The sequence below is a fragment of the Meriones unguiculatus genome, chromosome 3 (genome assembly GCF_030254825.1).
Source record: "Meriones unguiculatus strain TT.TT164.6M chromosome 3, Bangor_MerUng_6.1, whole genome shotgun sequence".
Taxonomy (NCBI): Eukaryota; Metazoa; Chordata; class Mammalia; order Rodentia; family Muridae; genus Meriones; species Meriones unguiculatus.
Genome location: NC_083351.1, coordinates 77991021 through 78005718, shown reverse-complemented (window position 1 = coordinate 78005718; position 14698 = coordinate 77991021). Strand labels below are relative to the sequence as shown.

Here is a 14698-nt window from a genome sequence, read left to right as displayed (position 1 = left end):
GATGCTCTTTGGGTGGATGACACCTAAATGAACATCGGTACAAAGTCCCAATTTATTTCTAATATCAGAGATCAGACCTCTACTCTTGCCTGATGCGTCTAAAACAAAAAGGGGGAACTGTAGAGAGCTGCGTAATGCCGCGCCTTAAAGATGGAGCTGGTTTCCGCCTTCCACCTTCCCGATGGTGAGTGCTCTCTGTCACAAACAACTCCATATTTGGCTAAGTCTGAGGATCTGGCTTGCTTCCATGTATGTGGACCTACCTGCATTGCCCACGTGGCACACTGGGGTTGGCTACCCAGAGGCTATTTAAGCTGTGGGCTGGCTTTCCCCAGGGTCAGAAGATTGTTCAAGGTTCCTGAATAAACTGCATTGAAAATAATAATAATAATAACAATAATAAACAATAATAATAAAAAAAAAGATTCAGGTCTTAAATGCCCCTCAGTGGCTCCTAGACTAAAATCTTGGTCATGAACTTGTGGCTCTGTTTGGAGGTGACTAAACATTATGGTATGGAGTCTAATTGATAGAAGTTAGGAGTGGTGTGCCGCTGAAAGAGAAATCAACCTCTCTCTCTGTCTCTTCCCCCTTTTTGGCCCCACAAGAACAATGTGCCTCAACATACTCTCCCTCCCATGATGTGCTAACCTCAAATCAGACCTCAAATCAACAAAACAAAGTGACACTATAGATTTTAAATATTTTATCATGATTTTAGAAATACACCAGTTCCCACGGATTTAAGCTTAGTTTGGAGAAGAAAATGTTAAGTTATTCTAGCTCTTCCTTTTGAAATTATTGCTTCAGCAAATCAATCATTAATGGTTTGAAATAATTAAATCTCAAGAATTATTTATATTAACTGTTATAAAAGATCTTTTCCTGAAGTGTTTTAAGCCTGTGTATTCAAAACACTGTTGGCTTTTAGAATAATCACAGTGTTCTGCACTGTGGGTCTGAAGGTCTGCTCCAAGGATACACATTTTCTTATGTGCTAAGGCTGCTGCAGTGCTTGTTTCTGGAACTAATTTTGATTGACATGACTAGAATTAATTGTCAAGAACACTTTTCCTTCTTTGTTTCCATTTGGAACAATTTCTATGAAGAAGAGCCTAGGGATACTAATTATATGGGAGATGCTTCTCTTTATGTGCCTACATAAGTCTAAAAGCACTGTATATTTTAAGAGTCACAATATGCATTAGTGTAGTAAGAAGGTTCCCTGATTAATAGCATTCCCAGCTGGCTATGGTATGTATTCTTATTGTGGCTAATACTAGCCTAGCAACATAAAACAGCCATTGAATCCAGGTGGATTTTATTGCAGGTTTTACTATTGGCTTTCATGAGGCTGTGGGAGTAGGTTTCAGTGTTCTAGATAACATATGGAACAACACAGATATATTGTTGCCTTACATTTGAAACACCAGGAGTGGGTGATGTCTGTGTTCTGTTGAGCCTCTGGTCAGTTCTGTACTTATAAATGTGGTAGCATTTCTCTTGGAAGCTTCCCTTTTAAATGCTGAGACATTGATTGTTCTTAGGTTTTTTCTGGCTTGGGCCATTATTTTGGACCATTAAAATCTTCAAGTTTGGTTTATTTAAAACATTCCCAAGAGGATCATAGCAAGGACTCCACCCATCACTAATTCTGCAACACTTTCACATGTGTATGATGGCATGAAAGATCTGCCTTGAGATGAAATATTGCCTATTAAGATTGTGTGTGTGTGTGTGAAATGGACCAACTGAGAAGACACTAGCTAGGCAGCATGTTTACTTTATTGTTTCTGAGCTAAGGAATCATTCTGTTTAGGAAAAAAAAAACTTCCAGATACAGGGAATTCTTTCTTGTACATCAATTCAGGACAGTCTTGGTTATTTCCTTAAGCAGTGATTTTTCAACCTTCCTAATGCTGCAAAACCCTTTAATACAGTTCTTCATGTTGTGACCCCAACCATAAAATTATTTCATTACAACTTCATAACTATAATTTTGCATATGCACATTTAATGAAAATACTACAGTCAGGATCCTTATTTAGAAATAAGGAACTTTGTTTAGTTCATCCTTTAGTGTTCACAGGAGAGGCTGCTCCCTTCTTGTCTATAGGTGACACTTGGATTTACAGTCATTTCTTTTGCCTTACCATGGAAGAGAAAAATCACATTGCTCAAATCACCAGATGGTTCCTTTCAATTATAAAATAGTGAGCCTCTTGGTTTACTTTAAGAAATACTTACCAAGCATATAATAAAATCCTTGCCAGATCTCAGTGCAAATTGATAAAGAAGCAAATCCTAGTCCACTCTGAAGGAGTTCATAGCTGAGGGGAAGTGAGGGGAGTCATACTTAGGACTTTATTCAGAAGAATTTCCAGAAGGGAATGAAAAAAAGAAGTACAACATGAGCAATAAAATCCACTGGAGGTGAGTAAGAAGGAAAAGGCAGTGATAGGATCATACAGTGAGATGACAATAAGGATGTATCTGCTTCAGTGTACCAGGAATTTGGCTCTCAGGTTTTTGTCAGAAATGGGAGAAATGTCATTAGTAAAACAATTCACAAATTCTATCAGATAAAAGCACACTAATTTCCCAGGGGGGAAAAGCCAACCTGTTCCCCTAAACAAACAAACAAACAAAACTATATGAGTACTGAAGAATTTCCTTTATAATAGTCTTACAGCTATTGAAGGCTTATCACAAAACCAGTGCAGTAAAGGCAGATTTACAGGACTCTACTCACATAGATGATTTTGTAACAGTGCAGTAAGTGTTGGGGGGGGGGGGATAAAAATGTGTTTGCAGTGCTCTGTGACAACAGATGGGATGTGGCTGCAGTTTTATCATTCAAAGTAGGAACAGACAGAACTCATCATTGAGATGCTCTGCAAACTTGCATTCAGTTTCCAAAGGAAATAAGCAGGTTCCAGTGCAAACACCAATTTTTTTTGGATACAGAAATTTATTATAGATGGAAGCAATTTGAAAAGTAGTATCAGCATTGAAAAATCAAAGTAGACTTTCAATGATAAGTCTCATTTTCAAAGAAAAGATGTACACCTTATGCATCTCGGCTCACCTTTAATATTTAATATTCAGAATAATTTGTAATAAATTTTAAAAATTGACTCTGTTTACCAAGGTGTCTTAGGTAGTGTTTCTATTGCTGTGAAGAGACACTATGACCATGGCAACTCTTACAAAGGAAAACATTTAATTGGGGTTGGTTTATAGTTTCAGAGGTTTAGTCCATTATCACCATGTCTGGAAACATGGTGGCATACAGAAGTGCTGAAGAAAGAACTGAGAGTTCTACATCTCAATCCAGGCAGCAAAAGAAAACTGTGTTACACTGGACATACCTTGAGCATCTGAAACCTCAAAGTTTGCCCCCACAGTGACACACTTCCTCCAACAAGGCCACACCTACTCCAACTAGGCCACAACTTCTAATAGTGCAACTCCCTGTGGGCCACACATTCAAACACATGAATCCATGGGAGCCATTCCTCTTCACCATACAAGGGGTGGTAGTCCAAACAACGAATGCATGTTTTGACTTTCAGATTTCAAGTAGATCTCCCCAGAAGTCCAAGAGCACAGACCACAAGCTGTTCTTTGAATATTAGTTCTGATTCCATATTGATTTATATTTTTAAAATAAATTACAAGTTCAAGAGTATTATCTTTACATGGCAATAGGTAAACAATGAGGAAAACAAAAGAATACTCTGAATATAAAATAATCCACACATCTAATGTCCAGTAAAAGGTTATAAATTTCCAAATTATTAAGTAAAGGGGGAGTAACAAGGTTTGATTTAAATAGAAGTGAAGTATAGCATGTTTCTAATGCTGACATTATGAAGCTAGTATTTTTCATCAGGATTCCACCAGGCACCACGGGCGAGGGGACCTCTTCAGACCATAACTAGCTTTCCTATTATGAGTAATAATCTAGCCTCTGTGAGCTGGATGGGTGCCTGACAGGAGGCTCAGTAGTGGCATGATTGGGACTGACACTTGACAGCCAAGGATAATGTCAGATCTCTACAGATGAAAATGCAGAGAATGAGATGATGGGCAGGAAGGAGGCCTCTCAAATCTTACTCAGATGCCCATGCAGTCTTCAGAAACGTTGACATCCACATTTCTTTTGGGGTGATAAGGAAATATTTGCTCAGATTATAGAACCACATTAAAAAATTTAACCAATAGAGCATTAGATGTAAGGCCAATATTTGATATTTCCCAGTAAGAAAAATCAAACACTTAAAATCCATCTAGATAAGTTTTTTTTTCCTTTGCTAAAAGCAGATGTCAACTTAGTGCTACAGACATTTGAACAGAGTATTAAGTCATGACTTAGAAGATAGGGGGAGAGGTATTTCATTAAAAAAGTGGAGAGGTAGTTTTGAGGGAGAAAGAAACTGGAGTTTTGTGTGGGCAGGATGGAAAGAAGGAAAACTTTGGATGAAGAGACATGTTTCACACAGCAAAACATCTGTAACATCTCCCACCCACCAGGCTTGATTCACATGGAGAACCACAGATAAAATGACAACCTTTAAACATTGGCATAGGGCAGATTTTATTAGAGTATTATAGTATTTAATTTATTATAGTATTTAATTCCTCATACTGAGTCTTTGCTTTTACATCTTTACAAATAATTAAAAGATAAACTTGGATGAGGTCAAAAGGATAAAAGAAAAAAAAAAAAGAAAATTGTGAGGAGATTGAGGGACAGAAGGATTTTCACAGGCCACAAAGGTGAAATGGCTGTGGAAGTAGAAGATGCCAGAGTGGGAAGATACTTTATCCACTCACTATGTGTTCCTAACCTAACAACCTAGTAAAGATGATTGAAAGGCTATAGACTTTTTTGGCTTCACCTCATTTTTTACCATTTTGTTCATTGCATTTCCAGATCTTGTAGATTATGCCTCCACAGGCCTTCTATATGAACACACATGTATACACACACACACACACGGGGGGGGGGGGAGGTTCTATTTCCATTGCCATCTTTTAATCATTTGTAAAGGTATATTTCTAAGCCGTACTCCTTTGTTCTCAACTTGTAGACTTTACCACGTCCTGGACATCCTTGCGTATTTATATGAAAGCAACTGAGAGAAAGGGAAAAGAGAATCTAGACAAGAATTGAAAGAAATAGAATAAAAGGAAAGAAGAAGAGGAGAGAGTAAGAGAAATTCTGTAGTGTCTTTAAATGTAAATAATATAATAGGCCCTTAAGACTCTATTTCCTTTGAAAATAAGTTTTCTATCCTTTTTTTATTTTATAACTGAGACCTTATTTCATTTGGAATGAGTGTCTGCAATACACTTTAAGAACTTAAGTCACACAATACATATTCAAACACCAATGATTTGAATGTGCATGTGGTCATATACTTGTCTGCATAAGTGCGCGCATGACAGTGTACAAGTGTGTGCAGACATGCATAGGTCGGGGCTAGGGATCTCAGCACTGATGTCTTTCTCAGTCATTCTACACATTATATTTTTTAATTTTAAATTTATTTATTTATTACACTTTATTCATTTTGTATCCCTGCTGTAGCCCCTCCCTACCTCTTCTTCTTCTATGTCCCTCCCCCAGCCCAGTAATAGGGAGGTCTTCCTCCTCCCCTCCCATCTGACCCTAGTCTATCAGGTCTCATCAGGACTGGCTGCATTGTCTTCTTCTGTGGCCTGGTAAGGATGCTCCTCCATCAGAAGGAGGTGATCAAAGAGACAGCCACTGAGTTGATATCAGAGACAGTCCCTGTTCCACTTACTAGGGTACCCACTTGGACACTGAGCTGCCATGGGCTACATCTGTGCAGGAGTTCTAGGTTATCTCTATGCATGGTCCTTGGTTGGAGTAGTATCAGTCTCAGAAAAGACCCCTTTGCTCAGATTTTTTGGTCTGTTCCTCTCCATATGGAGCTCCTGTCCCCTCCAGGTCTTTCTATCTCTCCCTTCTTTCATAAGTTTCCCTGCACTCTGCCCAATGTTTGACTGAGTCTCAGCATCTGCTTTGATACCCTGCTGGATAGTCTTTCAAAGGCCCTCTGTGATAGGTTCCTGTCCTACTCCCTGTTTTCTCCCTCTTCCGATGTCCATCCCGTTTACCTTTCTGAAAGATTGAGCGTCTTACCCAGGGTCCTCCTTCTTGATTAGCTTCTTTAGGTGCACAGAGTTTTAGTATGATTATCCTATATTATATGTCTAATATCCACTTATAAGTGAGTATATACTATGTGTGTCTTTCTGCTTCTGGGATACCTCACTCAGGATGATCTTCTCTATTCCCACCATTTGCCTGAAAATTTCATGATTTCCTTGTTTTTAATTGCTGAGTAGTATTCCATTTATAAATGTACCACAATTTCTGTATCCATTCCTCAGTTGAGGGATTTCCAGGTTGTTTTCAGCTTCTGGCTATTACAAATAAAGCTGCTACAAACATGGTTGAGCAAATGTACTTGAGCATATTTTAGATATATGCCTGGAAGTGATATAGCTGAATCTTGAGGTAGCACTATTCCTAATTGTCTGAGAAAGTGCCAGATTGATTTCCAAAGTGGTTTTACAAGTTTACATTCCCACCAGCAATGGAGGAGGGTTTCCCTTTCTCCACATCCTTTCCAGCATGTGTTGTCACTTGAGTTTTTGATCTTAGCCATTCTGATGTGTGTAAGGTGAAATCTCAGGGTCGTTTTGATTTGCATCTCCCTGATGACTAAGGACTTTGAACATTTTTTAAGTGTTTCTCTGCCATTCGGTATTTCTCTATTGAAAATTCTCTGTTTAGCTCTGTACCCCATTTTTAATTGGATTACTTGATTTGTTGCTGTTTAACTTCTTGAGTTCTTTATATATTCTGAAAATTAGCCCTCTGTCAGATATAGAGTGGGTGAACATCCCAATCTGTAGGCTGTTGTTTTCTTTTGATGACAGTATCCTTTGCTTACAGAAGCTTTTCAGTTTCATGAGGTCCCATTTATTGATTGTTGATCTTAGAGCCTGTGCTGTTGGTGTTCTGTTCAGGAAGTTGTCTCCTGTGCCAGTGAGTTCAAGGCTCTTCCCCACTTTTTCTTCTAACAGGTTTAGTGTGTCTTGTTTTATATTGAGGTCTTTGATCCACTTGGACTTTAGTTTTGTTCAGGATGATAAGTATGGATCTATTTGAATTTTTCTACATGTAGGTATCCAATTAGACCAGCACCATTTGTTGAAGATGCTATCTTTTTTCCATTGTATGGTTTGGGCATCTTTGTCAAAGATCAGGTGTCCATAAGTGTGTGGGTTTATGTCTGGGTCTTCTATTCGATTCCATTGATCCACCAGCCAGTTTCTATGCCAGTACCGTGCAGTTTTTATTACTGTTGCTCTATAGTACAGCTTGAGATCAGGGATGGAGATACCTCCAGATGATTTTTTATTGTATAGGCTCATTTTAGCGATTCTGGGTTTCTTGTTACTCCATATGAAGTTGAGAATTTTTATTTGAAGGTCTGTAAAGAATTGTGTTGGTAATTTGATAGGAATTGCATTGATTGTATTGTTTTTGGTAAGATGGCCATTTTTACTATGTTAATCCTGCCAAGCCATGAGCATGGGAGATCTTCGATCTTCTGATATCTTCTTTTATTTCTTTCTTCAGAGACTGAAAGTTTTTTTCATACAAGTCTGACTTGCTTGGTTAGAGCTACACCAACGTACTTTATATGCTTTGTGGCAATTGTGAAGGGTGTTGTTTCCCTAATTTTTTTCTCAGCCCATTTGTCTTTTGTATACAGGAGGGCTACTGATTTTTTTTTTTTTTTTTTTAGTTAATTTTGTGTCCAGCCACTTACCTGAACATGTTTATCAACCATAGGAGTTCCCTGATATAATTTTTGGGGTCACTCAGGTATACTATCATATCATCAGCAAATAGTGATACTTTGACTTCTTCCTTTTTGAACTGAATCCTTTTCATCTTCTTTAATTGTCTTATTGCTCTAGCAAGGACTTCATGAACTATGTTGAAGAGATATGGAGAGAGTGGGCAGCCTCACCTTGTCCCTGATTTCAGTACAATTGCTTTAAGTTTCTCTCAATTTAGTTTGATGTTGGCTATAGGCTTGCTGGATATTGCCTTTACCATGTTTAGGTAGGTGCCTTGTATCCCTGATCTCTCCAGGACTTTAAACATAAATGAATGTTGGATTTTACCAAAGCTTTTTCAGCATCTAAAGAGATTATCATGTGTTTTTTTTTTTCTTTTAGTTTGTTTACATGGTGGATTACATTGATGGATTTCTATATATTGAACCACCTCTGCATACCTGGGATAAAGCCTACTTGGTCATAGTGGATGATACCTTTGATATGTTCTTGTATTCAGTTTGTGACTGTTTTGTTGACTATTTTTGTATCAATGTTCATAGGGGAGATTGGCCTGAAATTCTCTTTCTTTGTTGGGTCCCTGTGGGGTTTAGGTATCAAGGTGACTGTGGCTTCATAGAATGAGTTTGGTAAAGTTCCTTCTGTTTCTATTTTGTGGAATAGATTGAAGAGTATTGGTGTTAGCTCTTCTTTGAAGGTCTGGTAGAATCCTGCACTCTGCACTGAAACCATCTGGCCCTAGGCTTTTTTTTTTTTTTTTTTTTTTTTGGATGGGAGACTTTTGATGACAAGGGAATATAGGACTATTTAATTTATTTACCTGGTCTTGATTCAGCTTTGGTAATTGGAATTGATCAAGAAAACTGTCCATTTCCTTTAGATTTTCAAATTTTGTGGCATATAGGCTTTTGAAGTAAGACCTAATCATTGTTTGGATTTCCTCAGTGTCTGTTGTTATACCCCCCCCTCCTTCATTTCTGATTTTGTTGATTTGGGTAGTGTCTCTATGCCTTTTACTTAGTTTGGCTAAGGGTTTGTCTGTCTTGTTGATTTTCTCAAAGACCCAGCTAAAAATTTGGAATGCTTCATGAATTTGCATGTCATCCTTGCACGGGGGCCATGCTAATCTGCTTTGTATTGTTCCAATTTTAGTATATGTACTGCCGAAGCAAGTACCACATTATATTTTTGAAACAGAATCCTAATGAACTTGGAACACACTGATTGGGTAGGCTGACTAGGAGTCATTTGTCCCTGTCTCCTCAGCCCAGGTTCATAGAAGTGCTATACCAGACACCCTTTACTTGGGTGCTGAGATCCAAGTCCAAGTCCTTGTGATTGCCCAACAGGAACTTTACAAGCAAACAGTAACCCAAGCCCCAAACTCCAGTGTTCATATTATGCTTTGCTCTTAACCAAGTATCTCTTTTATTTTCCTCATAATCACCAGTTTGTCTCTATTATTATCAAGGTGATACCAAAGTGGACTAAGTTGTGTGAAGACCATTCAGCATATGTTTATCTTCCTGACTATATGATTCATCCTTTCTGAACATCTAAAATAATTCATGAAGATAAGTATGTCATCTGTCTAAAATGATTATTTTCCCATCTTAATGACCAAAATTACCTGACAAGAAGTTCTTCAGCTATTATAGTTTCAGACTGTGATCCTAGTCATGTGCAAGGACAATGGCTGGCTGTTGATAGCCAAGATCCCCTGTTACTCTCACATGGACATCCTCAGGCATTGAGAAAGAAAACTCCACGTTATTTGCAGCATCCTCTGTTTTGTTAAAGAATAAATTTTGCTCACCGTTTTTAAATCAGTCTTAATGAGATAACATTTCATAAGGAATATGTTTTATGCAATGCATTTTTTTCCTTCAAGAAAAAAAGGATATCTAAATGAAAGGTTTTAGCAAAGTGATATATGTGATTTCACTCAGGTCTGTAATGGAAATCAATCTGCCATGAAAATACCCTTGCAATCAGGCACAACTTAAGAGATAACTAGCCAAAATACATTGGCTGCTTTTAAGTAAAGAACACTATGGAACATATGGAAAAGGAATTCAAAGACACAAACTGGATGATATGTGGGATTTGTTTGTTTGTTTGTTTCTTATAGTGCTGGGGTGGAGCCCAGAGCCTTAAGAATTCCAGGATTCCAGCAACAACAGTCCCAGCCTGTTTTCTAAAGCACTAATAAAGCAACAACAGTCCCAGTCTGTTTTCTAAAGCACTATTAAAGTCCCCTAAGAAGACACTGCTGTCCAGCATGATTGGGGTACTCTAGTTTACAAATCATTCAAAGTCTTTGGGGGGGCAGGGTGTCTCCATGCATGCCCCCAGCTATCCTAGACTGGCATTGAATTCACAGAGATACACCTGTTCTGGCTTTCACTCAAATCTCTATTCTATCACTTGAAGGTTAGTCCCTTGCTGGTAAAGTGCTGGTGAATTATCATTTGAAACCAAAATGCAACAGCAACAAGATCACTCATTGTTGGTTTTTTTTTTCAGCTCCATAGTCTTAGTCTGTGAAGAGACCACTGCAGTCATTTCCCATAAAGTTCTAAAGATCCTTCCAGACATCTTCACCAGATCACTTAGTCTTGTTTTGACTTTAAACTAATTATCTAGAACTAACACTGCATGAGACTGTGTACTATATTATAGGATATTTTAGGTTCTAAGAAATTACAAATATTTTTAAACTTATTTTTATTTTATGTGTATGAGTATTTTGCTTGCATGTATGTCTGTACACCACATGTATGTCTAATTTCCTCAGGGGCCAAAGGAGGACATTGATCTCCTAAGGCAAGCAGATTTGCTCTGCTGTACATGACCACCATGACATAATGCCTTGCTACAATCCCAAAGCCATGGAAGGAACCAGTCACGTACTAAAGCATATAGAACAGGGAGCCAAGTAACTTTGTTTTTTCACTGTGAGGGGTTTCAGTAGTGGAAAGCTAACACAAATGCACATTTCCATTCTAGCTGTTTATGAGATTTGCGTAGCTCATTAGTATATGCAGAAGATACGAAACAGTGTGGTATTTTTTTTTTTCCAAATCATATGTACCTATTCCCTTTTGTTTTCCTATGTTGACCTCATCCCTAGAGCCTCCCTAGCCAGACTTGAAGCAGAGAGCTTTGGGAGTGGAAGACTTAGGGAAATTTTCTTCTCAACGTGTTTTGAAAGTATTAGAGGACAGGACTCATTTTTAGTACAATAAACTTTTGTTAAAATTGTTGCTTATAATCTTGGGGGATGTGTGAATTGTTCCAGCATTGGGTAGAACTTCAGTGTTTAAAAACAGCACTCTGAAAGTCTACCACTTCCCCTTTCTGAGGTTAGAAGCAAGTATCTGCTCTCAAGACCATAGCTAAGATCTTATCTTCTCTTGTTTTTCTACTCCGATAGGCGGTCCCAGTACTTATCCTCATAGAATAGAAACAATGGTTGATGATCGTTCTTTTTCTGGTTCCAACTGAAAAAGCAGCAGGTGCCTGTGCACATGTGTGTACACACGTATACACACACATGAGTCTTTCTGGTATCCTGAAGCTCATGCAGCCATTGTATTTCTAACTCTCCATTTCCTTTGTGATAAGAAATTCATCAGATTATTGGGGGGGGGTCCAAGACAAGGTTTCTCTGTGTAGCCTTGGCTGTCCTGAAACTCACGCTGTAGACTAGGCTGGCTTTGAACTCACAAATCCACCTATCTCGGTCTGCCAGAGTGCTGGTGTTACAGGCATCTGCTACTGTGTCTGGCTGTTTTTTAAATATAAATTTGTTAGATACTTTGTTCACTTTAGGGAATTAATTCATAGTTTACTAGCATGATGACGTCTTTTGGGTTAACAGTAGAGCTTGCATTTATTTCCATTGTTTAATTAAAGTGATGTGAACCTCTGTTCACCCCTCTCTTTTCATCCTCTTCTCTCCCACCTTATTGTATTGTTTTGTACTATATTTTCAGACCAAGACTGATAATGGATAACTGAAGGCATGAAGAGTATAATCACAAATGAGAGAGACAGTATACTTAAATATCTAAGAAGAAATGTGAGAATGTAAAAGAACAATGTCAAAGAACAAAATCATAGGGCCCTCACATTGAGATTGTAATTAGTTAACCTAGAAAATAGTTTGATCTTCAACTTTTTCAAAATAACTTCTTAGAGCTGTAATTATAGCTTAGTGCTGGAGGCCTGCCCAGCATGCCTAAGCCCTGAATTTATTAAACTGCAGGACACTCACTGTATCTCTCTCTCTGCATTTATGAGAAAGACAGTGAGAGGAAAGAAGGGGGAGAGGATCAGGAAGAGGGAGGGAGAAAGAGGCAAGAGCATGCACTTGCTTACCTCCCCAGGGAAAATTTTTCCCATGACAAAATTGAAGAAATACTGACTTAGAGCAATTATAGAGCACTAGGGCAGTTTTGTGAAGGTCTTGTAAAACAGTGAAGCATAGTTTTATTGTGTAAGTTAAAAAAGATGAGTAGATCAAGAACTAAGAAGGGAGAATGGATTATGTTCAGAGCTGGAACAGAGCTTTTAACCAAGAACAATTTAAAGTATCAAGAAACCCATGATCCATGCTTTATCTCCTCTAGGTACTTGGTAAGTAATAATTAAATTACATTGTGATTGAGTAGAAATAATTTTAATAGAAAACAGTTAAGTGGCTCAGATTGTCTTGTACTTATCACTAGGTCTGTTTAATTAATTCTATTCTTTTCCTAATATTGAGAAACATTAAGCCCCAGAGATCATTCTGTCCACTCTCTCTTCCCCCCACACACTATCATTTTTAGTAGCATAAGTAGTAAAAACATACTATTAGCAATTTGTGCTTCTTACTCTAAGCAGACTAAATGTTACCCTATTCCCCTGCATTAAAAATAACTTTGAAGGAACTGTTAAGATGGCTCACTGGATAAAATTGCCGGCCACCAATTCTGATGACCTGGGTTTGATCCCCTGAGCCCCCTACACATGGTAGAAGTAGAGAACTGGCTCCCACAAGTTCTCTAGCCTCCACTCCAGTGCACACACTCAAAACAAATAAATAAAACTGTAATTTTAAAAGTAACTTAGGGATTTTATAAAACTACCTGAACATAGTAGATCAGTCTTAAGAGTTCCGTAGAGGGGCTAGCGAGATAACCAGCTCAGTGGGCAAAAGCACTTGCTCCACAAATATAGTGAGCTGAGTTTACATCTCCACTGCCTACATAAAAACCAAGGCATGGCTGTACATTTCCTCTAACCGCAGCATTGCCAGGCAGAGAGAGGCAACTTCTGAGAACTGTACTATGTGCAGAAAGTTCAAAAGCAGGCTAAGGAGCATAGAGGCTACAAAAAGGTTGTACAGGACCTTTTTTCTATTCAGCCTTATCACCAGCTCCCAAGTACCAGAAGACTGGAACCAATAACACCTTTCTGTACCTCAGCTTGAACTTGGGCTTTGCCTATCTCCTCAGCAAAGTGAGCCCTCCCTTGCTTGTATAAATGGCTAGGCAAGTGTATATCTGTGTTTTGAGGGGCGAGCATATTGCTAGCATAATTTACATTTTCAGTAAAGTCTATCACTTTTTTCTCCTGCAGCTATGAACTTAATTTTTAACAAAAGCAATATAGATTATTCTTGAAGACTGTGTGACCCAGGAGCACAAACATCACACGCTATTGCCAAGGCTACTTCTTACTCTCCATAACCTGATAGTAAGACCCTTTCAATGAAGACAGAAGTTCTTGAATATAGAGAAATTTAGCTAGTGCTCAGTTGAAGGCTTCACTGCTTCTGACTGGTATTCATGGTGCTGGAAGGTACTTTGCATGCTACCAGAAGAGAAAGTCCCAAGACCTGCAGCAGAGCCCTTCCTGCAACATATACTGTTATGTGCAACAATGGGGCAAATGTTATGCAAGTAACCAACCATTTTTAACTTTCATTAATTACACTTTATTCACTTTGATAACCAACCATTTTCATTAGATTTTAAAAAGCTTACTCTATGATATGGAACCTATACCTAACACTGCTCAACTGGCCAGGAGCCTGATACTAGAGAGGGGGAAACCTACAAATATTCTGCTAAAGAAACATAAGCAATAAAATGACTCCTAATGACATGTTGCTATATTCATATATTAGAGCACTGGTCAACCTTCATCAGAGAAGCTGCTTCTTGCAGTAGATGGTAATTAGGAAAAAGATCTACAGCTGAACAGATACTTTATCACCCCCCCTCCTCAAGGCTCAGGAATCTATATAGAAGGGGAGGCAGAAAGATTGTAAGAGCCAGAGGTGTTTCATGGCTTCAAGGAAACAATGTCTTCCAGATACAACAGGACTGATGCATTTATGAGCTTACAGGGACTATGACATCATGCACAAGATCTGTACATATTCAAACCATATGAAATCCCAGCACTGAGAAGAAGAAGTGAACACAAAGTCTCACCCCAACCAAGAAGTTATTTGCAATTGATACCTGCTAGGATAGAGAAAAATCAGTTTTTTACAATTAAGTGTTGTTGAATATATCAAACACACTTCAGAGTAGGTCCCATGCCCAGGAGTAGTTGACCAACACAAAGGTACTCCATATTTTCTTGTGTGCTTTTGTTTTGGTACTTAATGGTTTTCTTTTCATTTTAGTTTGTTTTGATTTTTTTTTTCAGAGAGAGAGAAAAAAATAACATGATGTTGGGTGGATAGGAAAGCATGAAGGATCTGCGAGGAGTTGGAGGAAGAGAAAGA

At 38.3% G+C, this 14698-nt stretch overlaps 1 long non-coding RNA gene and 1 other non-coding gene across 2 annotated transcripts in view; one reads left to right on the top strand and one right to left on the bottom strand.

The window, feature by feature from the left end:
- LOC132652772 (uncharacterized) overlaps positions 1 to 14698 on the top strand; it is a 39173-nt gene that overhangs the window by 5496 nt on the left and 18979 nt on the right. The window lies entirely within an intron of this gene.
- On the bottom strand, positions 8981 to 9087 carry LOC132653451 (U6 spliceosomal RNA). The gene has a single exon (XR_009591190.1). It is a non-coding gene; the product is annotated as a U6 spliceosomal RNA (small nuclear RNA).